Below are 12,037 nucleotides of genomic sequence, written 5' to 3'. Positions count from 1 at the left end.
TGTTGGCATGGGTCACTTAGCACCGCAGTTAGGTTGGCCCCCCACCCCCAAACTCAAAGTTTTGTTTTTGTATTCATTCATTCACAGGATGTGGCCTTCACTGGGTGGGCCAGCATTTATTGCCCATCCCTGGTTGCCCCTGAGAAGGTGGTGCTGAGCTGCCTTCTGTATCTGCTGCATGTGGTGCAGGAACACCCACAGTGCTGTTTGGAGGTGAGTTCCAGGATTTTGTCCTAGTGACAGTGGAGGAGCAGCGAAACATTTCAAAGGCAGGATGCTGAGTGACTTGGAGGGCACTTCCAGGTGGCAGTGTTCCCATCTACCTGCTGTCTCTCTAGGTGGTAGTGTTCCTGGGTTTGGAAGGTCTTAGAGTGTGAGTGGCAAATGTGATGGAGGCAGCATCTGGGCAAGGGGGTCAACCCTGGCTGCTTGGAATGAGTGTATGGCAGCTCCACCATCACAAATCGGCTGAGCCCTGCGAGGTGTTCCTCAGGTGGGGGTGGCGAGGCTGCAATAGCAATGCAGGTACAGGGTGGACTAATCAATGCTCCTCTCTCCTTTCAGGAGAAGACAGCTCACAATAATAAATGCAGAGCGGCTGCCCCACCTTCTCATCTTGTCCAGATACGAATAAGAGGCACTGGAGCTGGAGAGGCAACATGCACCCAGGTCAACTGGCTGCCGTGAGGTTGGGGTGCCTCTGGGAGGTGAGAGTGCCGCGCACTGGAGTCACAATGTCTGTCAGTGCAACCATTCCACTGTTGACTGTATATTGATTTCAGCATCCAACATGGGATGCCCATTGATAATGGAAGGAGGAGCACATCCTGATCCAATTGTCAGGCATGCACATTAACAGTGTACCGACTTCAACTAATCAAATGTCCTTGTTCCTCCTTTCAGCCTCACTGGAGCACACCCAGACTCAGGAGGAAGAGAGACCGCCGCTGACCCCTGAGGGCACAGAAGACATTAACGCATCAGCATCACACCCTCTCAGCCAGGCAGGCACCAGCGCAGCTACCAGCACCTCGGTGGGAATAAGATTGCCGGCTAGTATCTCGGTGCACAGTAGTGAGGGCACTTCACACTCGCTTGAGGTGCAGGCGGAGGCAGAGAATGCCCAGGGCGTTGGCAGTCGGAGGAATGCTGGGGACCAGGAACATGCTCAGTTGGTGGCTGATGATGTACCTCTGGAGTCGTCCCTGAGGCAGCAGATGCTGGAAGTGTGCTGGCCTAGACAAATAGGGAACCCACTTAGTACTAAAAGGGTTAATGGAGAAATTGAATTAAATGCCTAGGCCTAAGAGAAAAATACTGCAACCTTGAAGAACAATATCATCTTGTCTGACCACTGTTGTAGGATGAGCCCTGAGACATTCCATGTTGTTCTTTCTCAGGCCGAATGTAATCAAAGTTGTGATAACCAAGTGCGTAGGCACCGTACCTGTTGTGGTGGGAATGGAAATTAACTAAAACATGGATTGGTCAGATAACGTATGCAAATAAGCAGATTGAGATGTGCAAAATTTACTGATTGGTTGTAAAATGCTTTTAAGCAAGTGTTTGTGTATTCTGCTTTCAGACGGTACAATAGCTCTCTTTGTATTGTTCTCCCTTGTGCACAAGTAATAAATGGGGTTTCTATGTATTAATGATGCCTTGGTGTGATTAATCTCCGACAGAAGTCCAGCAGGGTGTGCGGGAGGATCTGGTGGAGATACACGAGGGAATGCGTGCCATGGTCTCCATGATGGAGGAGTCCATGCGGAGCATGAGCAATGCAATGATCCTCATGGCCGAGCACAATGCCTCCCCCATGGAGAGAGTGGTGACTGTCATGGAGAGGTTGATCCAGGAGAACAATGAGGGATTCCTGGGGATGCGCTTGGACCTGCAAGCCCTCACAGCGGCAATGACCTCAGGTTGTCAGTGTGGGAGATAGATTGGGCACCCAGTATCCCATCCATCAATGGTGACCAGGGAGGTCCAAAGCGACCTCATATTGGTGCACAATCTGCCTGTCATCTCTGCGGGCTCTTCTCAGGGTGCTCTGGATGAGGGCAGCAGCTCCTCCGCCCCTCTGCCAGTGACTATGGCATCTGATGAGGCTGCGACGACTGGGGAGAGGCCAGCCGTGCCATGGGCTGCTCCCTCCCAGTCGGGGCCAGCACAGACTCCACGGGCCAGAGGACGCCTGCCAAGGTCATCAAGGCCAACATGACAGCAGATTGAGCAGGCTGTTTCCAATGCGAATGCCAGCGATGGGAGGGCATCTAGACGTAGCACCTGCAAGCATAAGCGTAAATCACTTTAGGTACAACATGGGCTTATCACTAGTGGTTTCCTTTTGCCCTATGTTTAAGTTGTTTTTAAGTTGGTGTGCTGTTCAATGCCTTTTGATGTACTTTGATTTCTGTATGCAAGTTGCCAATCATTAAATGTTTTGGTTCTCAACAAGCCTCAGGGTGCTTCATTAGTTCTGCAGGTGAAGGGGAACTCATGATATTATGAGTGACTTGTTTGTCATTGAGCTTTATTGAAATGGCACATAGTTAATGTTGCTGACCAGGCAAATATTGCTCTCAGGTATCGAGTATGGAGCCTGCAGCCCTGGCATGTGTTGGTGGTTCCTCTTTGGTAGGCTAGCTGAAGTAGCATTGGATCAAAGCCTTCTGGGTGTCCCTGCCTCCCTGGAGGTTGCCCGGGTTGGCGTCTATCCCCTCAGTGTTCTCCTAAGCATGCTCGTCCTCGGACTCATTACTGGACTCATCATCTGCAGCCAGAGCATCTGCGTCTATAACTTCTTCCTCCGCTGCGCCCCCCCTTTCCAGTGCCAGATTGTGAAGAGTGCAGCATGCAACTACTGTCAGTGACACACGATCTGGGGGGTACTGGAGTGCGCCTCCTGAGCGGTCCAGGTATCAGAAGCGCATTTTGAGAAAACCGATGGTTCTCTCTACCACAGCCCTTGTGAAGGCGTGGCTCTTGTTGTACCGCTGCTCAGCCTCTGTTCTTGGATGGTGGAGAGGCGTCATGAGCCACTTTTTGAGAGGATAGCCCTTGTCATCCACCAGCCAACCATCCAGCCGGGCTGGAGCACTGAAGAGCCCCAGCACCTGGGAGTGTCTGAGGATGTAAAGATGTATGCATCATGGGAGCTGCCTGGGTACCTTGCACAGACTTGCAGAATCTGCATCCTATGGTCACACACTATCCGCATGTTCAAGGAGCGGAAACCCTTCCTGTTGACAAAGGCACTAGGCTTACCTGCTGTGCCTTGATGGCCACATGTGTGCAGTCAATTGCACCCTGGACACAGGGGAAGCTAGGAATCGTGGCAAAGCCTCTGGCTCGCTCTGCCTGGCTGGCCTCTTCTGAGTGGTAATGAATGAAAGTCAATTTACACCTGAACAGATCACCTGTCACCTGCTTGACACAACTATAGACAGTTGACTGGGAGACTCCACAAAGATCACTCACCAACCCCTGGAAAGAGCCGGAGGCATAGAAGTTGAGGGCAACTGTGACCTTCAGTGCCACTGGCACGGGGTGCCTACCCACACAGTTGGAGCTGATCTCAGGGCCTATCATCTGACAGATGGAGGTCACTGTCTCCCTTGAGAGACGTAGCCTTCTTCAGCCCTGCACCTTAGACATATTGAGGTAGCTGCATCGCCGCCTGTAAACCTTGGCAGCAGGATAGTGGCATCTTCTGCGGCCCCTTCCGCTCTGGACTTCCTGTTGGCCTTGTGCCCCTTGTGCCTGCACCTTTTCTCCCATAGATGGCTCCCCTGGAGGCTGAATATGGACTCCTGGCCTCCTCCCCCTTCTGGCTCTCTCTTCCTCCTCAGAGGAGGTGCCTCCAGCAGAGACCACAATCCCCATTACCAGGGTAAGGGAAGGATGTCTGATGCATGGAAGGCCCCAAGCGTTATGATTCTTCCAGAGTCCTGAACTGAAGCCTGTTATTCCTGTCAAAGCAGCTCTGAAGTGAAATGAAGTTGTCCTGTTCACACAAGCAAGTAGCAGTAAGTAAAAAACTAAAGTTGTAACTACTCACATTAGCGAGCTCACTTACCCCTCTTAACCCACCCATGGATGAGGTTTTTTAAAAATAATGGCCTACCCGTCTGCCCATTGTGCCCATGCGACACCCTGAAAATTGCACAGGCTGCAAAACATCGTATTTAATTGCTGCCTCATAATTGCATTAGAAACAATTCAGAGAAGGTTCACTCATCTCATTCCTGGTATGAGGGTTTACCTTTTGAAGAAAGGTTGAACAGGTCGGGCCTATATCCATTGGAGTTTAGGTGATGAGAGGTGATCTAATTGAAGCATATAAGATGCTGACGGGATTTGATAGGGTGGATACCAGGAGGGTGTTTCTACTTCTCGGGAAGAATAGAACTAGAGGGACAAGTTTAAGGATATGAGGTCTCCCTTTTAATGTGGAGATGAGGAGAGATTTTTTCCTCTCAGAGGGCTATTAGTCTGTGGAATTCTCTTTCCCTGAAAGCAGTGGAGGCTGGGTCATTGAATACATTCAAGGCAGAGCTATACAGATTTTTGATAAACGGGGAGTCAAGGGTTATGAGGGGCAAACAGGAAAATGGAGTTGAGACCACAACCAGATCAGCCATGATTTTATTGAATGGTGGAGCAGGCTTGAAAGGGAAAATGATCCACTCCTGCTCCCAAGTCCGACATTCCTATGCCCCTATGAATCTCTACCTCTCCTTTCCGAAATTTAAGGCAATTGGTAAAACCTACCTCTTTCATCAAGGTTTTAGTCACGTCCTATATATCTTCTTGTGTGTCTTGGTATCCTCTTGTGAATACAATATGACAAAGTTTAAAGTTATCCACTTTGGTAGGAAAATAAAAAGCAGAATATTTTTTGGACATTGAGAGATTGGGAACTGTTTGCATTCAGAGGGACCTGCATGTCCTCGTACAGGAATCATAAGAAGTTAAAATGCAGATTCAGCAAGCCATTTGGAAGGCAAATGGTATGTTTGTTTAAGTTACAAAGGGATTGGAGCATAACAGTAATGAAGCCTTACTACAATTATGCAGGGCATTGGTGAGGTCACATTTGGAGTACTATAGGCAATTTTGCTCTCCATACCTAAAAAAGGACATACATATCTGAGAGGGAGTGTTATGAAGGTTTACTACACCAATTTTATTTTTATTCATTCACAGGACGTGAGCTTCGCTGGCTGGGCCAGCATTTATTGTCCATCCCTAATTGCCCTTGAGAAGGTGGTGGTGAGCTGCCTTCTTGAACAGCTGCAGTCCATGTGGTGTAGCCACACCCACAGTGCTGTTAGGAAGGGAGTTCCAGGATTTTGACCCAGCAACAGTGAAGGAACGGCGATATATTTCCAAGTCAGGATGGTAAGTGACTTGGAGGGGAACTTCCAGGTGGTGGTGTTCCCATCTATCTGTTGCCCTTGTCCTTCTAGGTGGTAGTGGTCGTGGGTTTGGAAGGTGCTGTCTAAGGAGCCTTGGTGAATTCCTGCAGTGCACCTTGTAAATGGTACAGACTGCTGCTATTGTGCGACAGTGGTGGAGGGAGTGAATGGATGTGGTGCCAATCAAGAAGATTGCTTTGTCCTGGACGGTGTCCAGCTTCTTCAGTGTTGTAGGAGCTGCACTCATCCAGCTAAGTGGGGAGTATTCTATCACTTTTCTGACTTGTGCCTTGTAGATCGTGGATAGGTTTTGGGGATTCAGGGGGCGAGTTACTCGTCGCACGATTCCTAGCCTCTGACCTGCTAGTCCAGTTCAGTTTCTGGTCAATGGTAACCTCCAGGATGTTGATAGTAGGGGATTCAGTGATGGCAATGCCATTGAACATCAAGGGGCGATGGTTGGATTCTCTCTTGTTGGAGGCGGTCATTGCCTGGCACTTGTGTGGCGCAAATGTTACTTGCCACTTGTCAGCCCAAGTCTGGATATTGCTACACTTGGACATGGACTGTTTCAGTATCTGAGGAGTCGCGAATGGTGCTGAGCATGGTGCAATCATCAACGAACATCCCCACTTCTGATCTTATGATGGAAGGAAGGTCATTGATGAAGCAGCTGAAGATGGTCGGGCCTAGGACACTACCCTGAGGAACTCCTGCAGTGATGCCCTGGAGCTGAGATGACTGATATCCAACAACCACAACCATCTTGCTTTGTGCTAGGTATGACTTCAACCAATGGAGATTTTTCCCCCTGATTCCCATTGACTCCAGTTTTGCTAGGGCTCCTTAATGCCACACTCGGTCAAATGCTGCCTTGATGTCAAGGGCAGTCATTCCCACCTCACCTCAGGAGTTCAGCTCTTTTGTCCATGTTTGAACCAAGGCTGTAATGAGGTCAGGAGCTGAGTGGCCCTGGCGGAACCCAAACTGAGTGTCAGTAAGCAGGTTGTTGCTAAGCAAGTGCCACTTGATAGCACATTTGATGACCCCTTCCATTACTTTACTGATTCCGAGGATGGGAGCAATTGTTCTATGAGGAGAGATAAAGTAGACAAGGCCTATATCTCCTGGAATTTCTTTGAATGATGGATGATCTAGTTTAAACATACAAAATTCTTAAGAAGCTTCACAGAGTTGATGCTGAGAAAATGTTTCCCCTGGCTGGGGAATCTAGCAGACAAATCAATCTCAGAATAATGGGTCAGCCATTTAGGACTGAAATGAGGAGAAGCTTCTTCACTCAAATGGATTGGAACCTTTGGAATTCTTTATCCCTGAGGGTGTGGATGCTCATTAAATGAGTACATTCAAGACAGATATTGATTAGCTTTTTACGTAGTAAGGCAATTAAGGGATATTTAGATATTTTAGAATGGTGGAGTTGAGATATAAGATTTGCCATGATCCTGTTGCATGGCAGCGCAGGCTCGAAGGGTCATATTACCTACTCCAGCTCTTATTTCTTACATTCTTAAGAGGTACCTTGAAACATTTGATTATATTAAAGACACTTTATAATGCAAGTTGATGTTGATAAAGCAATATTTTCATTCTTAAGTATTTAATCGATACAGATTTGTGGAGTGTTTGAGGCTAAATTCAAAATATACTGTTAGCTTTTGGAAGTGAACTCGATGTAGAAGAATCATGCATTTATTTCATTTTCTAGTACATTTTGATCAATCCTAGAGTAAAGATTTATTGTCTTACTTCAAAATTCTCTGTTATTTTAACTGCTTCTACACGCCATGGTTCATAGGAACCTTTTGTGCTAATATTATGGAGATTAATTTGTTCAATGAATTGTTTCAAATTATGTGTATGAACACGCACTAAAATTGGTTCACATTCCCATGTGTTTGTTGATTGCAACTATAGGATTGTTTTTTGATTTGCTATGATTGAATAAAGAAATCAAAGTTAAGCCCATTTGAATGTTTGCAGTTACAAGCAGATTTCCCCAATTCTTGATTATGTCAAACTGATTGAATGTCAGTCTGAACAGATAAAAATCTCAGTTGTAGACAGACAATTAATTTTAGAGGTATGTATACATTCTTCTCTAATGATTTGCATCTTGGATCGATGTCAATTTGAATAAACCAAAATAAAAACAATGAATGGTTGAAATCTGAAATAAACCAAGACATGTTTGAAAAACTCAGCAGGTCAGTCTGAAGTGGATCCTAGCCCCTTGTTGGGATTATTCCAGATCAGGCATATTCCTTGGATGATAACTCTCATGTAATCTTGAGAAAGGCAGACCTCACGCACACTTGAATGGGTCTGAAGAATTATCTAACTTTCCCCAAAGTAAAGGAACCACCAAAAAATATTATTGCCCTCCAGGTCACCTTTTCAACAAGTTTTAGCCAGAGAATAACAACTGGGATATTATAAGGGTCCAGGCACCTCTCCTTAATAATGTACCTCTCCACTGAAAAATGTATGGAGATGGGTTCTCAGCTTGAATACAGCAGACTATGAGACAATATATTTTCTAAATTATATAAAAGTTTATCAAAGAAACGAACATGCAATTCACGTTTGATGGACAGTCAATCACAACACTGATAGTCCTAGGAAATAAAATGTATATTCTTGTTTTTAACGGAGCATCCAAATCAAAATAATGTTACAGAGAGATATTAAGATATCCATCAACATTTAAAAGAGCATTTACCTTAACTCCCAGAGTAGAAAGCTATAGGGCAGAATTTTCCCCCGTTGGGTGGGAAGTTTAGGAGTGGGCGGGTGGAGATGTGCCTCCGATCGGTGGCCCCGTTCGGGAGTGCGTAGCCATTTTATGTGGATGGGCCAATTAAAGCCCGTCCAGCATGATGTCCGCAAGGAAGCGCTATGAGCTCTCTGTGCATGCGGTGGGGGGATTTCCTGAGCCGAGGGTGCGCTCTTTTGCGCATGTGCATGAAAGAGCGCACTCATCTCCCTGAGGCTAAGTGCTGCCTCAGGGAGATCGGCTCCCCAATAAAAAATCTTAAAAATAGAAAAAAAAAATTCCCTGACATGTCCCCTAATGTGACACTGTCACATGAGTTGGCACATGTCCATCACGTTCATATACACTTTTATTACATTTTTAAAAACCTACATGAAACCTCATCCCACCCGTGGATGAGGTTTCATGCTTTTACTAATGCCCGCTCCTGGCCTGCCTGCCAACCTTAAGGTTGGATGGGCAAGTTCCACTAATTACTTTAATGACTCTGTCAATGGCCTCAATTGGCCATTGACAGGTCGGCGGGCGCACAGATGATTCTGCTGAGTCCCCGCCCACCTGAAAATTTAAATGGGGCGGGGTGATGTCGGAAGTTCTGCCCGACGTCATCCCACATCATTTTACGCATCGGCAAGCAGGCCCCGTCCCCCTGCTCACCGACCGGGAAATCCTGGCCATAGAGTTTAGGGCAATACCTCCATCCCAATTTAAGGGGAACACTATCATTGCTACCCTGCAATAGCTACACCTTTACCATGAAAGATGCTGGAGTGAATCCAATGAAATTAAAAATCCTACTGTGTGATTTCCGTATTTATACCATTAAAAGAGATGAACCAGCAGGAATCTCACGAGCACATGTGCTGGACAACGTCCCTCATTCTAGTCAACATCCTTTGAGCTAGCAGGATACAGAGAGATTCAGTTGGTGGTAACTACCTTGCTACACAATTGTCTCTTAAGATTAGAACTCAGTTTCCCGGATTCAATTGACAAGTGATTTAGGGGCATCTTTAAAAATTAAGGCTATCCATTGTTAGATTGTGGTGTCTTACAATTTATCAATGCCTTACTGAGATGATGTATCCTTATCAACAACTTACTGAGGTGATGTATCCATGATCTTCAGGAGCCAGTTCATGAATTTCAGGAACTGCCTTGTTTTTGAGGATATACAATAGGACATTGGCGTCCTTGAGCACACAATTATGCCCGGGCACGTTGATAAACTTTTAAACCCCTAACCAACAGATGAACTTCACCGTAGAGGGTGCAATTAATTTGTACTTTACTATGAAGGAAACAAATAACATCCTATTATTAAGTGTTCATCAGGAGGTGAAAGGGAGGGAGGAACTTAAAACAATTACAATCAACCATGGAAAGAGTACTAAGAAAATTATTTGAAATAAAAGTTGACAAGTTCCCAGGTCCTGATGGACTTTATCCAAGGGTCTTAAAAGAAGTAGCTGCTGAGATTGTAGATGCATTGGTTTAAATTTTCCAAAATTCCCTTGATCCTGGAAATGCCCCATCAGATTGCAAAATAGTGAATGTAACTCCACTATTCAAGATAGGAAGGAGATTGAAAGCAGGATGCTACAGGCCAGTTAGCTTAATATCTGTCATAGTGAAAATGCTGGACTCTACTTTTATGGAGATTATAGCGGGGCATTTAGAAAATCATAATGCAATCAAGCAGAGTCCACATGGTTTTGTGGAAGGGAAGTCATGTTTGGTTAATCTGTTAGAGCGTTTTGAGGAAGTAACAAGCAATGTGGATAAAGAGGTATCTGCGGATGCACTGTACTTAGATTTCCAGAAGGTATTTAACAAGGTGCCTATCAAAGGTTACTACACAAAATAAGAGCTCATGGTGTAGGGTGCAATTAATTTGGACTTTACTATGAAGGAAACAAATAACATCCTATGAATAAGTGTTCATCAGGAGTTGAAAGGGAGGGAGGAACTTAAAACAATTACAATCAACCATGGAAAGAGTACTAAGAAAATTATTTTCTTAGTAGGGTGTAACATATTAGCATAGAAAGAGGATTGGTTAGGTAACAGGAAACAAAGAATAGGTATAAATGGGTCACTTTCGGGTTGGAAAGATGTAATGAGTGCCACAGGGATTAGTGTCACAACTTTTTGTTTTTGTATTCTGATAACAAGAAGATGTACTGACCTCAGCAGTAAGATGTCCAGTAACACTTTTCAGTTTTTAAAAAAATTAAAAGTAAAAGTTTTATTAACAAAAATAAAAGAAAACTTAAACACACAAGATTGCAGTTACATAATTAAAGTTAGTCTTACAAAACCTTTCCCCAAAACTCTCTACTTGGTCAAACACACAAGTAAACACCTTCCAGGCAACACTCCCTTATAGATGTTAACTATGAAATCCAGTAATATTACACAAAGCTGTAGCTTCAATAAATGTGTACGAGATGACACTTACCCTCATCCACTCTGCAATGGAATCTGCTTCAGAATAAAATTGCTTGCTGCAGACCAAGTCTTTTCTGGCTTGACTGGATGGCTGATTCAAACTGCATCCTTTTCCAGCACAGAGCTCTAGCTATCTCAACAGATCAAACAGCTCCAGCTATCTCCAGTCATCTCCAGCTCAACGGCTATCCAGCTCAACAGCTATCCACAGTAACTCCAATATACCTTTTTTCCCCCCATTCACCTTCATTCCATTGTTTGCACACCTCTTTGCAACTCAAACCCTTTCAAATATAAGATCTTTCATGTTTCCACCTTGGCTTTGCTTGTGGTCCAATAAAATAGCATGTCCCCACTACTTATTTGCCTATGAACTCCTGCAAGATGCAAATGTTTTCTTGTCACCTCTGTCTCCCCTTTGACATTCAAACAAACTCTCAACTTATCTAAAAATGCAAATGTTATATCTAACCTATTTACTTGTACCTCAACTTAACACCTCTATCCTTTTCATGTTTCCAAGCCCACAGACAACCTGACTCCTACCAAACACTCGCCCAGCTTCATTAAATCACACACAGAGGCACAGGCACCCAGCCTTCTTTACAGAATAACACAACATTCCCCCCAAAATATTTTTTATAAACCTCCATTCTCACAATATCAATAATGTGGATGAAGGGAATGAATGTATGGTTGCTAAATTTGCTGATGGCACAATGACAGGTAAGAAAATAAGTTGTGAAGAGAACATAAGGAGCCTACAAGGTGATACAGATAGGTTAAGTGAGTGGGCAAAAATGTGGCATATGGAGTATAATTTGAGAAAATGTGAACATGTCCACTTCGGCAGGAAGAATAAAATGTAGCATATCATTAAAATGAGGAAAGATTGCAGAATTCTGAAGTACAAAGGGATCTGGGTGTCCTGGTACATGAATCACAAAAGTTAGTATGTATGTACAGCAAGTGATTAGCAAGGCAAATGGAATGTTGTCATTTATTGCAAGGGGAATGGAATATTAAAGTAGTGGTAAAAGCAAAATACTGCAGTGCTGGAAATCTGAAAATGCTGGAAGAATTCAACAGGTCTGGCAGCATCTGTGAAGAGAGAAACAGTTAAAATTTTGAATCCGTATAACTCTTCTTCAGGGCTAAAGAGAAGTAGAGATGTGATGGATTTTATACTGTTTAAGGGAGGTTGGAGCTGGTGCAGCAAAATAGAAGGCCAGTGATAGGTGGGAGCTCAGGAGAGATTGACAAAGATGTCATGGCACAAGGCAAAGGGAGTGTGAAAGAATAAAGAAGGTGCAGATAGTGGTATAAAGGTAAGCCAGGTAAGGCACACACTCGACTTCTCTCTCCA

This window comes from Cetorhinus maximus, chromosome 18 (genome assembly GCF_964194155.1).
Source record: "Cetorhinus maximus chromosome 18, sCetMax3.hap1.1, whole genome shotgun sequence".
In the NCBI taxonomy this organism is placed as follows: Eukaryota; Metazoa; Chordata; class Chondrichthyes; order Lamniformes; family Cetorhinidae; genus Cetorhinus; species Cetorhinus maximus.
Note: the sequence above shows the minus strand (reverse complement) of the source record.